This window comes from Lepisma saccharinum, chromosome 16 (assembly GCF_977018435.1).
Source record: "Lepisma saccharinum chromosome 16, izLepSacc3.1, whole genome shotgun sequence".
Classification (NCBI taxonomy): domain Eukaryota; kingdom Metazoa; phylum Arthropoda; class Insecta; order Zygentoma; family Lepismatidae; genus Lepisma; species Lepisma saccharinum.
The window spans coordinates 33,530,335-33,543,778 of record NC_139244.1 but is presented as its reverse complement, the minus strand read 5'-3'; the positions used below and the strand labels follow the sequence as shown (position 1 = coordinate 33,543,778).

Here is a 13,444-nt window from a genome sequence, read left to right as displayed (position 1 = left end):
GACGTACGAAAGAGGCTTCAGTTGAACAAAGAAGGCTACCTATATACTACATCCAATTGTATCAAATATAGCAGCATTGCTTATTTATTCTTTCACTACTTAAACAAACTACATCCTAATGTTTACCTTTCATCGCTATCAGTTGATCACAATCGCACAAAGCAGGAGGGCCCTTCTGCTTTGTGCGATTGTGACTCCAGCCCCTGAACACAAGAAATTAACTACACGTGTATCCCCAGATTGGATATTACTGTGGTCAATTAAACAGTCTGGCAATATTTGAAATTACTCTGTTCGATCAAAAATATTGGATGCTAATATTTTTTAAGATTTTTTAGTGCTGCAATATATGAAACAACAAATATAAATTGCAATTCAATGCTTCTCTTTCAGTATAACTTTTCAATATTTATTATTTAAGCTGTTATACCTCTAGATGCGTGTATTACTTATAAAATTATTTGAAAGTAGGAACATTTATATTGTAGAAGGAAGTTTATTTTTCTGATACAGTCCACATGGAATTCAAGAAAATATATTTTTTTGAAACAGAAATTCTGAATGTAACTCCAGCGCCTTTGAAGCTATTTCCAAGGAAAAAATCTTCATAGAACACGGGCGAAATATTTTCAGAAGAAACCACAGGGAAATGGTGTAGGACCTAATTGAAGGCTTGACAGCTAGAGGTGTACTCTGAAAGAGATTAATGTAAATACAATCCTGATTAGTAAACTTACAGTAGCAATATTTCAAAAAATGAAAAAATATACTCCCTCTGTCCCATAATTATAGTCCGGTATGCTAAAATGGTAGTACAGGAATGACAGACGAAGAGGCAGATGGAAAGCACAATTTGTACTGATCCTTCAGTAATAAAAATTTATGACTCATTCCCGTGTTTCATGTTCTTCTTCTATATACACCAATGTCACAGTTTGAATATCGGGCAATTATTATGAGTCAACAAACAAAGGTGTACCGGACAATAATTATGGGACAGAGGGAGTATTGTGTTTTAAAACACTCTTGAACAAAACTAAACCTAATGAGACCATAAATTAGACAACTTTACTTAGTGCTTAATAAGTAGTCGAGAGGACATTCTATAATTGTAGTTGTCTATGCAAAACCTAATTTTTTTTACCTACAATGCAGTGAAAAAAAATCATAAATATACATTATACCATTTAAAGAAGCGTCTCTTACCCACACTGTCTGAGGAATTGGTCTCTAGCCAAGAAGAGCCTTGCCGTAGACAGCAGCGACTGGGGCAAGAAGGGATTGTCGTGGAGCGTATCTACCGGAATAGGAGAGACCGCTAGCTGGACCAACGACAGGGGTTCCATAAAGGGTAGATCCGACAGTTGAACCAGCAACTGCAGCTACTGGAGCAGCGACAGCGGCGACTGGTGCAGCATAGCCGTATCCATAGCCAAGTCCAACAGGAGCAGCTAGTGGAGCTGCGGCGATAGCAGGACCGGCAACAGCAGCTACTGGGGCAGCAACAGCGGCGACTGGAGCAGCACGGAGAGCTGTTGTAGCATAGCCGTATCCATAGCCAAGTCCAACAGGAGCAGCTAGTGGAGCAGCAACAACAGCAGGAGCGGCAACAGCAGCTACAGCAGGAGCGGCGATAGCAGCAGTGGCGATAGGTGCGGCAGCATAGCCCAAACCTAAGACGCCTCGCTTAGTCTTTTCTGCGCAAACGCAGGCGGCGAAAGCGAAAAGAACTACGGCCTAGAATTAGGATAAAGAGGATTTTAAATAATATATTCTACATAAATTTAGTGTTAGTTTACCAATTAAATTTTGACTCTTATCTTGTAAGTATCTCATTTTGTATTTGATGTGGTCTAATATACAGAGGTACCAACTGCATATAAAAGCTGGAGGGACAAGATTGACAACAATAATTTTTATAATGTATAATGTACGTATATACTTCTTGAGGAATTTTCTGGGTTACAGAAAGTGCCTCCCCCACTCCCGATGTTGGCACCTATGATTATATATCTATTGCAGTATTCTGAAGAGGTCCTTAAATAATAACAATATTGTTAGAATGGGATACATTGTGTTGTACATTGTATGCTACAAATTCCTTCAATCTGATGATTTCGTAACAAAATGTTGAATGAAACTATATGCACATATTTTTTTCGAAAACTTTGCATGTATTTGGCTAATGTATAATTTTACATTTTATATAATATAATAATGTTACGCAAATTTAAATATTTCAGTGATTTGATTAAGTCATTGCAATATTAATTTATGTGCTTATGCCTTTGCTTTTATGTTTTATTCTTCTGAGAGTGTGAATGATTGAAATAATTGTGCACGAATGTAACTAGTTTTCACAGGTATATGGAAGTATCTTACAAAATATATACATTAGTTTTCACTCTGATAGCTGAGATGACAATAATATATTATATTTCACATGCTTATGTATAGTACATTTCGGCAGTTATGCTATGTGAGGCTAAGAAGGTGAGTGAACGATTGTATCGTAGCCTACATGAATAAAACAAAACTTTTACTGAGAAATCTAACGTAGGAATACTGGCATATTTAAGTCAATATCCTCAGTTTACGGAACAAACTTTTTATTACCGTTGTAGCAGCCTCTGCGAGAAATTGAGTGCTCGACTTACGATGTTCTACCGAAGGTTCAGAGTTCGAATACCGGTCCACAAGTAATTTTATTTTTACTTTCACATCTAAATATTTAAAAATCCTTACGTGCTTTAAATTGAATTATTTGGAACAATTCAACACTAAATAAACTACTTAACGGCCTTCCATGTTCATTTCAAATTACAAATTACTCACTTTAACTTTACATTTCCATTTTCAACTTCACGGAATTTACAGAACAAAGGTATATGTACGACTAACTGAGACTTTCAACCATCTGCGAATCACTTCATCTTATCATATTTTGCTTTCAACTTCAACAGATTAATTCATATAATTATAATTCTGGTTAGACTCAAATTTTAGATTTATAATTGGCTGGAAAGGTTTTTCAATGTTGTATGTCTGGACTTACAGTTACAATAAATACAAAACTAATTATTATAAAAACAAGTTGAAATTTTGTACCCGATGAAAACTGTACAAACTGTGATGTAATATTGAGAGTGCAGATATTTTTACTGTATAAGAAAATTATTTAAAAGTAAAACTTACCAAGACCTTCATGGTGTTATGTGTGTGTTTTCCTCAGAACAGTGAGAACTGATGTGAATACTGCTAGACGGTTATTAGTCTTATATACAGAGAGGCCAGGCTTTCTCTGAATTCCAACGTGTCTTCATGGAATAAGATTGGCAATAATGATTAATGTTTCTGCGAGATGTGCACGTTTATGCAAAGAAAGAGCAATAAAACTTACATTTAGGTGCAAAGGGGTTTATCACTTCTTCATTCTAAGCAATTTTCACATAAAAAATATACGGAGACGTGTGTGGGTGAAAAGGAGGAACAGGAAGTGAGATCACTGACAGTAGCGTTGATACTTCGTAGTAGTACCAAGAGCAACAGAATCAGTTACGTGGGTAACAAAATTTAACAATCATAATTGAAGAAAAATACACTATGCTCTCATCGGTGTAAAATAATTATTGGTACAATTTTCTTCAATAAAATCTTACTTTGCACTTCACATTTTATTTTACCCGTTCTTTTATTCATTTAATTTGATTTGAATTTTTTTATTTAGCCTGGTTTCTCTGCCACTTTTGGCTAATCGCGACTATTAGGATGACTAATGAAACAGACAAGAAAGACTCACGTCAGGCCGGGATTCGAAACTGGAACTCCTGGCGTCAAAGCGTGATGTGCTAACCACTCTCCCACAGAGGTCGGCAGTTTTTAAATCATGTTACAAATTATGAGTACATAATGAATACATGTTATAGGAATATAAATAATGACAAATAAGCGCTAAAGTATCTAAAAATTAATAACAAAAGAAAATAGAGTTATCCAGAATTCTAAAATAGTATTTGATGTTTGTGCAATATCTAAATTTCTTGAAAAGAAAATGGCAAGAGTTAATTTGTAGCCACGGCACTATTTCTTAATATTTGAAATATTCTGCATGTCTATTATTTTTTGATTAATTCATAAACACGTAAACAGCTACAAAATATCATTCTCTGAATATGGATCACAATTCCGTAAATTTATTCTTAAATGACATGACAATGAATTAGTGTGCACTGTATAATGTCCCCCATCTAGGGTGCTCAACTTTGGGCAATGAATTTACTAGTGATTACGGTAAATTTAGTTGCAATAAATTTTTGGCAGTTAGCGACCCGGCATCACTTCTGCAAATGTTTATGGAAGATAATATTAAACAAAGAAATTAATTTACGTTTTATATAATATACAGATCACAATAGATAATAAAGTTTACAAATTTGCATGTTTCTTAGTCCTAACTTATGTATTTGTCCACTGCTGCTGCAGAACTAAGCATCAATTAACTACTGCAAGATATGACGTCACTTCTGCTCACCCAAGGTTTAACGTGCAAGATCTTGAGTCGACTTGAAGTTTTGAGGAACTGGGAATGAGTTGAAATTTCGTGATCTTAGTTATTAATGAAAAATACGGGATAAAAAGAATGTCTGTACTGGAGCCTTCCATGCATTGAGCTGGGCCCGTGGCTGAGTGGTTAGCACATCTCGCTACGACGACAGGGGTCCCGGTTCGAATCCCGGCCTGGGCATGGATGTTTGTAAGTGTCCATTCATCATTTTCATCATATCATCATATCATCACTCATCCCCATCTTCGCCAAAAGTGGCACAAAATGCGAAGTAAAATATAGCAAATCAATCAATCGATCGATCGATCGATAAAATCCATGCCTTGAGAGCAGATTAATATCGCCGGAACATTTAAAAGGACTAATACTTTTTTTTCCGAACTTAGGTTCAAAAGCAAAACAGAACAGAATATGAAAAAAAAAACCCATCGGATTGGCAAGTACCTTTATTAGTGGGTTTGTCGTTAATCTAGAAGCATTATCTTTACAGGTAATTAACATTAATCATTAACGATTTTTTATATGTTGCTTCTCTTTACATATTTTCAATTATTCCATAGATGTATTATTCAAATCCAATCGGTTCTCTAATTTATCAAATGCACACCTATTGCTTGAATTACTGATTCTGTCAATAACGCAGAAGTAGCATAATTATCTCTGTGGGACCTCCCCGATATCGAAGTGGTAGCGTCGCCGCCTTGTATTCAAGGGGTCCCGGGTTCGATTCCGGGTGGATACACATAGTGGTTCAGATCCCACTTTAAACTCTAGGTCCAGTCTTTCTGTTCATAAAGCGGACTTAAAACACCAACTCATTCAATCAATCAATTATCTATGCGGGCTCATTCTGTATATGGCAATATTCTGATTACAACAGCACCCTCCTAGCAAACAAGACTAAAAGACAGTGTTCTAGCGTATTTCCTTACGCAGTATAGTCTTACTACACTAGGCAACAAAATGAGCTATAACAGATAATTAGAAATTTGAACAAAGGTTAGCTTACACGGAATGCTACTTAAATTCTCATCTCAACACCAAAGATTTGAAGAGAATCTTTTACCAATGAGCAGTGATTATTCTCTCACACGAGGATCTCCCATGTACTCGTAAAATCTGGTCTGATCTAGTCCCTTCGTTATCTGAAACTGACAAATTTATAGGAAACCTGTTGGCGACGGAAATTCGCCCTTGCAGACCAGGAATTGTCCATTGCAAAGGCTCCTTTTTCAAATGAGAGCTCCTCCAACTGTGTAACTTAATATAGATAATTGTAATGTTGATCAAAGCATAATCACATAGAAATATATAAATACGTATTAGCATGCACACAAAAAATATATCATTGAAACCTTATACCTAATTCAGATAAACTGTTAATTAGTTACAATACAAACCAGTGCAAATCAATCCAAATCTTTAACTTAAAATAAGGTTACTCAGATAAATTTGAAATATAAGACATATTAATTTTATTATTTTAATTTAGCAACTTGGAAATTTTGGTTCTTTGAATAGTGGCCATGTACGTACCGTACACATTACCCAATAACATACAGATAAAAATAGGTAGCTTGTAAATCAGTTTTAATAGCTTAAGGAATTACTATCTCGATAAAATTTTGAGTTTGCTCTCCCAATACAAAAGCACGATATTTTTGCATAGTGAGGAAATTTTCACTTTATACACAGAAAAGATTCCGGACGTAAACTACCCTCCGCCCTCATTCCCGAATTCGGATGTCCGGGAGGGGCTCATCATGATCCAAGAAAACAGAAAGCGACAGAATTGACAGGAACAGAGGAAGAAAGTAAGGATTGATACATGGATCGTAAGAACCCTTCTACATGCTGGAAAATTAGAAAACTTGAAAGCAGAATTAAGAAGAAATAAAATAGACATAGTTGGAATATCGGAAGTGAGATGGGAAGGAAGTGGAGAACTTGTGAGTGATGAATTCAGAATGTTTCACTCCCTAAGAGAATCAAAAGGAATACATAGTTTTGGCATAGTACTTAAATCAAGTAATATCAGTACGTTGTGTGGACGACAGGGTAATTATGATATGACTGAAGGGAGAGACGAGAGACCTAGTACTTACGAGTATACAAGTCTACATGCCACATAGCGGTTTGTCAGACGAGAATGTAGAAGAAACCTACGACAAGATAGAAGACATAATGGAGAAAGAAAGGAAGGGAGCACACATTATCGTAATAGGGGATTGTATAAGATTTACAGATGACATGGCCCTGTTGGCAGAAATTGAAATAACCATAAATGCCATGTGCTAGCAGAAATGAATACCCACTGTGAATAGTTCAGGATGAAAATAAATGTGAATAAGACGAAAGTAATGGTGATCAAAAGAAAGCAGAGGTAGGCAAATGTGAGTATCAGAGGTAAGAGAATCGATCAAGTAGACAGCTTTAAATATCTTGGATTGCATCATAAGCAATGATATGAAATGCAGCCAAGAAATAAAAGTAAGAATAGCAATGGCGAAGGAAACCATAAAGAGAAAGAAAAATATTTTCTGTGGATCTAAGAACAAAGAACTAAGGAAAAATCTAATGAAATGCTTTGAATGGAGTGTAGCTCTATATGGTACGGAAACATGGACACTAAGAACAAGTAATAAAAAGTGACTGAAAGCTCTGGAAATGTGGTTATGGAGACGAATGGAACTTTCGAAATGGACAGAAAGAATGAGAAATGAAACAGTGCTAGAAAGAGTAGGGGAAAAGAGATCAATTCTCGAGATAATCATGAAGAGAAAGAGAATTTTTTTGGGTCATTGGATGAGAAGGAACTGTATCCTACGGGATGCTATTAAAGGAATGGCCGAGGAAAAGAAGATCCGGGAAAGAAGATTCCAAATGATTGACGACATCAAAATAAATGGTTTATACGCTGCTGCAAAGCAAAGAGCTGAAGATCGAACAGCATAGAGGTTGCAAGAAAAACCTGCCCCTGGACAGAAAACAATGAATGAACGAACCCTATATGCACACATGCACCTGTTTCTGACCAGAATATCACATGAAATATTTTTTTTAAAGTAGTTTAACCGAAACGGGAAAAAACTAAAACTTGATATAATAGTACATACACAGCGTCACGGAATGAGCTCCATTGGTCTGGCAATGTTAAGTTAAGAAAGAAAACAAATGATTCGGTGGTTCATATATTAAACTCAATAAATGATGTCCTCAACTTGAAGTAAAGGTATGACCGAAACCGACAACTATTTTTCAATATATTATCAAAATGTAAGAGGAATTAGAACTAAATTAGATCAAGTATACAGGAGTATATTAGCCGCCAATTATGACTTTATATTGTTAACTGAAACTTGGTTAAATAATAGTATTTTTGACGGCGAATTTATAGATGATAGATACCTTGTCTTTCGTCAAGACAGAAATCATAGAAAGGGGGTGGTTCATAAATAGCTATCTCAAATTGCTTACGTGCTCAACAAATTGAATTTAACATTGAAAACGTACAAGTGGTTTGTATTAAGGTTGTAATAGATGGAAATGTTTACATTATTGTCTCAGTATATTTTCCACCAAATTCAAAAATTGAAACATATCATGATTTTTTTGTAAAATTTGAAGATGCAATTAATTTCAACACTTATAATATTATACTTATTGGTGATTTTAATCTACTCCTTGTAACTGGTCCAGATTATGATCTATTGGAAGGTGATCGTATTTGTTTAGCATTAGCAAAATTTCTTTCTATGTTTAATCTCCATTCTTTCAATAGTATTAGGAATGGCAATGGGAGAACCTTAGATTTAATATTAACTAATTTAACTAATATTAATGTCATTAGATCTAATGATACGATTGTACCTGAAGATTACCATCACCCTGCATTGATTGTCGAAATTGTAAATTCTTTTATAAAATTCAGAGAAAAGATCAGTGGCGTACCCACTTATAATTATTCAAAAGCGAATTTTCTTGGCCTCTATAAGGACCTGGAGAAAGTAAATTGGTATCAAATAATTAAACATCATAATCCAAATATTGCGTTATCACAATTCTACTCATTACTAGATGCAGTTATAAGTAGACATGTCCCTAAAAGGAAAAGATATAAAAGATCATATCCAAGCTGGTTCACATCTGAAATAATAAGAACAAAGAATATTATAGGAAAAGAAAGAACTTATCCTATTATAACAACATTATGTTTATAGAGACACGTAGGAATTTAAAGAGTATGATAAGTAAAGCATACAAGTCTTATTTGAGAAATGTTGAAGAAAATATCACTGATAACTCAAAGATGTTCTGGAATTTCATTAAAAACAAAAAGAGAAATTTAAGTAAACAAAAACAAATGACTTATGAAGCCCAAAATCTTGAGTCCAGCAAGGAAATTGCCGATTCCTATGCTAAGTATTTTAACAGTGTGTATTCCTCTTCTCCTTCATCATATTCAATTCCTGAACCTTCCTATACTGAGGTAACTCATTGTCTTAACATTCACTCAGTAACTAATGATGATTATAACGAATCTAAAAAAAATTAAAATCGAGTAAATCTAGTGGTGCGGATCAAATTCCTACTTATATATTTAAAGCTTGCGCTGACCTATTACGCATACCACTTTGTCATATATTTAATCAGATATAAAAAACCCAAATATTTCCCGATATTTGGAAAATTAGTAAAGTAGTCCCCATTTTTAAATCTGGTAATGCTTGTGATGTAAAAAACTATCGACCTATATCTCTCATTTCCGCTCCGTCTAAGATATTTGAACAAATTATTTATAAAATAATATTTAACCATGTCAAACCATTTATAACTACAGAGCAACATGGGTTTTACCCGAACAGAAGTACTACAACTAACTTGATCACATTAACCCAATTTGTTTTTGACTCATTTAATGAGGGATCCCCAGTAGATGTAATATATATTGATTTTGCCAAAGCTTTTGACAAATTAGACCACTCAATTCTGCTTCAGAAATTATCAAACTTTGGTTTTTCCATAAGTTTATTAAAACTAGTAGCTTCCTATTTAAGTAATCGAACCCAATTTGTAACATATAATCAGGTAACCTCGTTTCCGTTTATTGCGCACTCTGGCGTACCACAGGGTTCAAATTTGGGCCCCTTATTTTTTCTATTATATATTAATGACTTACCACGAACAATTAAATACTCCAAGTGCTTATTGTTTGCCGATGATGTTAAAATATACAAGAGAGTAAATCATGAGACTGACTGTCTAGCTCTCCAATCCGATTTAAATAATTGTTACGTTTGGTCACAAACAAATAAGCTTTCTTTTAATGTCAATAAATGCTTTGTACTTTCTTTTGCTCGACGACATATGAGATACACTCACAAATATATAATTAACAGTAATTATTTAAGTAGAAAAAGCATTACCAAGGATTTAGGAATATGGTTAAACAACAAACTCACCTTTCATACTCATATTGAAAAAGTAGTTAACGACTCTCATAAAATGCTTGGCTTTGTTTTAAGAAACTCCAAAGATTTATTTAATACCAACTCTTTAGTATATTTATTTAATAATCTTGTACGAGCAAAATTAGAATACGGGAGTACGGTATGGAACCCATATATCTCATGCCATATCAATAAAATTGAAAAAATTCAGAATAAATTTTTACGACATATTTACTACAAAAAATACAAGAGATCTTCATATGCAGATCGCATCTCCTATGTTAAATTACTAAATGAATTCTCATGTGATACACTTCAACGAAGACGCGAAATGGCTGACCATATATTCCTATACAAACTTATCAATGGTATACTTGAGTGTGAAAATCTCTTACAGTTGATAAACTTTAACGTCAATTATAAGGTATTAAGAGTAAGACAACCATTTTACTGCAATAAATCAAACACAAAATTCCATCAAAATTCTCCAATCATTAGATTATTAAGTAAACATAATAATATTGTCTCGAATGGAATTGATTTGGATTTTGCTTTTAATATTAAAAACTATCTATATAGTTTAAACAACATATTAGATATAATATACAAATAAAACAGATCCAATACTAGAGTGATATATTTATAGTCTCAAATACAATTTATAGTGTTTTAAATTTTGTATACATATAAACGAATTCAAATTTGAACTTTTGCTTTGTATTGATTATTCCTGTTTTTTATTTAAATAGTGGTATTCGTATAATTTCTTTATTATTCCCAAGCTTTTTTAGTGTGTTACTTGTTTATGTTTTGTTTCTTCTGTCCTTTAGTTTTCTCCTCTGTTTAAAATTTGTAATATGTATATGTATGTAATTTTTTGTATTTGTGTAACTTTTGTATTTGTATAACTTTTTGTATTCGTATTTATCTAAGGTTTTGTGTAATAATTACTATGTGTTTGTATCATGTATTACATATTTATGTAAATTATATTGTATATAGCAAATTGTAATGCCTATTGTAATTGGAGCATTCGCTCTGTTATAGGCGACTGGTTAATAAATAAATAAATAATATTTTTGTAAATTTGAATACATTTCTCAGGTAGCCAAGGTTATTTACTCTTAAATTCATATATTTTTTTAAATATATTGGGAAGGTTATAGGACTTTTTTCGAATTTCACTGAACCGTAGCGGTTCTGTTTTCAAAGTGGGAGTAGAATTCATCAAACACATTATTTCAGCTTGAAATAATTATAATCAATGATATATATATATATATATATATATATATATATATATATATATATATATATATATATATATATACACACACACACTTAGGGTTCAAGGATCATAACGCAACAATTCATCCCCATATGTTTTTGTAATTATGAAAAAATATATCCATTTTCGACAAATTTATTATATGTGTGACTTTGCGTGCTCGTACACACACACACACATGAACAAGCAGCCGTTTCCTTCATATCCTCAACCTCTCCGATCATATAGTGGTTTTGGCTGTATGCGTGTAGAGGCATGGTACACATAGGTTCAGACTACACCCCACTGTAGATCTACTCATGATTAAATTTTTGAACTTATGCAATACACAGAAGGTCACTTTTTAATTCCCTCACGGAACTTATAAATCTTGTATGGAAACCCATTCCATTTTCCTGTGGTCAGTACGTCGATCCATAAAATATTTTTAAAGACAACTTAAAGACTTCTTTGTAGCTTATCATTCATGTTGAGTTTTCTTTTCTTTTATCCACTGCTTTAAATTTTTATATATCTACGTTTCGAAAATTGATTCTGCTTCTGCCCTTAGAGTAGTGTGCTGTTCACTAATTACTAATTTGTTCCGTTCCTGGACATGTGATGTGTTTGGCGGCAGGAGTCTAAATGATATAATATAAAATATACTGCCTAGAAGGATTATCTTTCTGTGACCGAAACTCCACCCGTCTGGGGGTCAAGTAAAGACCTGTTTGTAAGTGTAAAATGTCAGTGAAAGTACATGAGGAATTAGAAAACAGCACACTACCCTGAGGACAGAGAGAATCAGTCTCCGAAACGAAGGTATATAAATATTTAAAACAGTGGAACTTATAACTTAACAACTTAAAACTTAAGAACTTAAGACTATTTTTTTTAATAGACATGAAGGTATTTCTCTTGAAAGTAGTTTATTTAGAAATGACATTGATTCATAGAGATTCGTAGAACAGAATGCATAATATTTGAAGATCAAGAATGTAATAAGATATCTTCCATCCATTATCTTTCCGTGAAATGAAGGTCATGATAGTAATCTGAAAAGAAAATAAACAAAAACCATAAAGTTTTCATTTCAAATTAAAATTCATTTAACACGTTATTGCAGCGTATCGCCGGAAATATATTTGTAGATTGGTTATTTAACGTTATTATGTTAATCAAGCTGATGAGGATTACACAAAATATATGATAGGACAAACAAACAAACATCAATAACCTGCTCTGAAAGTGAAATCAGACTTTTAGTAGGTTCTGAGATGAGCTGGTTTTAATTCGTTCACTCTGAATTATGAGAACAACGCATATTATATACAATGTGTATTATTCTGGAGTAGATACTTTAAAAAATACCCACCTCTTGAACACACACTATGTGGACAAATAATAAATATGTAGTTCCATTTTAATTGAGAGCAACACAGAATTCAAATAAAAAACATGCGTTAGACTATAAAAAATTATTGTAAATTTCAAACACTTGTTGAAAGGGTATAAAGATTTTTAAACTCACCCACACTGTCTGAGGAATTTGACATTAACCAAGAAGAGCCTTGCCGTAGACAGCAGCGACTGGGGCAAGAAGGGATTGTCGTGGAGCGTATCTACCAGAATAGGAGAGACCGCTGGCTGGGCCAACGACAGGGGTTCCATAAAGGGTAGATCCGACAGTAGAACCAGCAACTGCAGCTACTGGAGCAGCGACAGCGGCGACTGGTGCAGCATAGCCGTATCCGTAGCCAAGTCCAGCATTAGCAGCTAGTGGAGCAGCAGCAATAGCAGGAGCGGCAACAGCAGCTACTGGCGCAGCAACAGCGGCTACTGGAGCAGCATGGAGAGCTGTTGTTGCATAGCCGTAGCCATAACCATAGGCAGGAGCAGCATAGACACCTAGTGGAGCAGCGGCAATAGCTGGGGCTGCAACAGTAGCTACAGCAGGAGCGGCGATAGCAGCAGTGGCGATAGGTGCTGCAGCATAGCCCAAACCTATCGCGCCTCGCTTGCTTTTCTCAGCACTAGCACATGCGGCGAAAGCTAAGAGAACTACGGCCTGCAAACATTTAAAGTGATTACTAATATATCACCAAGGAATGAATTTTACAAAGTTCATTTTATTCTTTTTTACCAGATTATAATTCGTTGCCT

The 13,444-nt window shown here is 34.2% G+C and overlaps 1 long non-coding RNA gene across 1 annotated transcript; it reads right to left on the bottom strand.

Moving 5' to 3' along the window:
• Positions 1-1,490: 1,490 nt before the first annotated feature.
• LOC146000549 (uncharacterized) lies at positions 1,491-3,248 on the bottom strand. Its single transcript, XR_014443505.1, has 3 exons — positions 3,196-3,248; positions 1,570-1,737; positions 1,491-1,532 (listed from the first exon to the last, which is right to left on the bottom strand). It is a non-coding gene; the product is annotated as an uncharacterized LOC146000549 (long non-coding RNA).
• Positions 3,249-13,444: the final 10,196 nt, after the last annotated feature.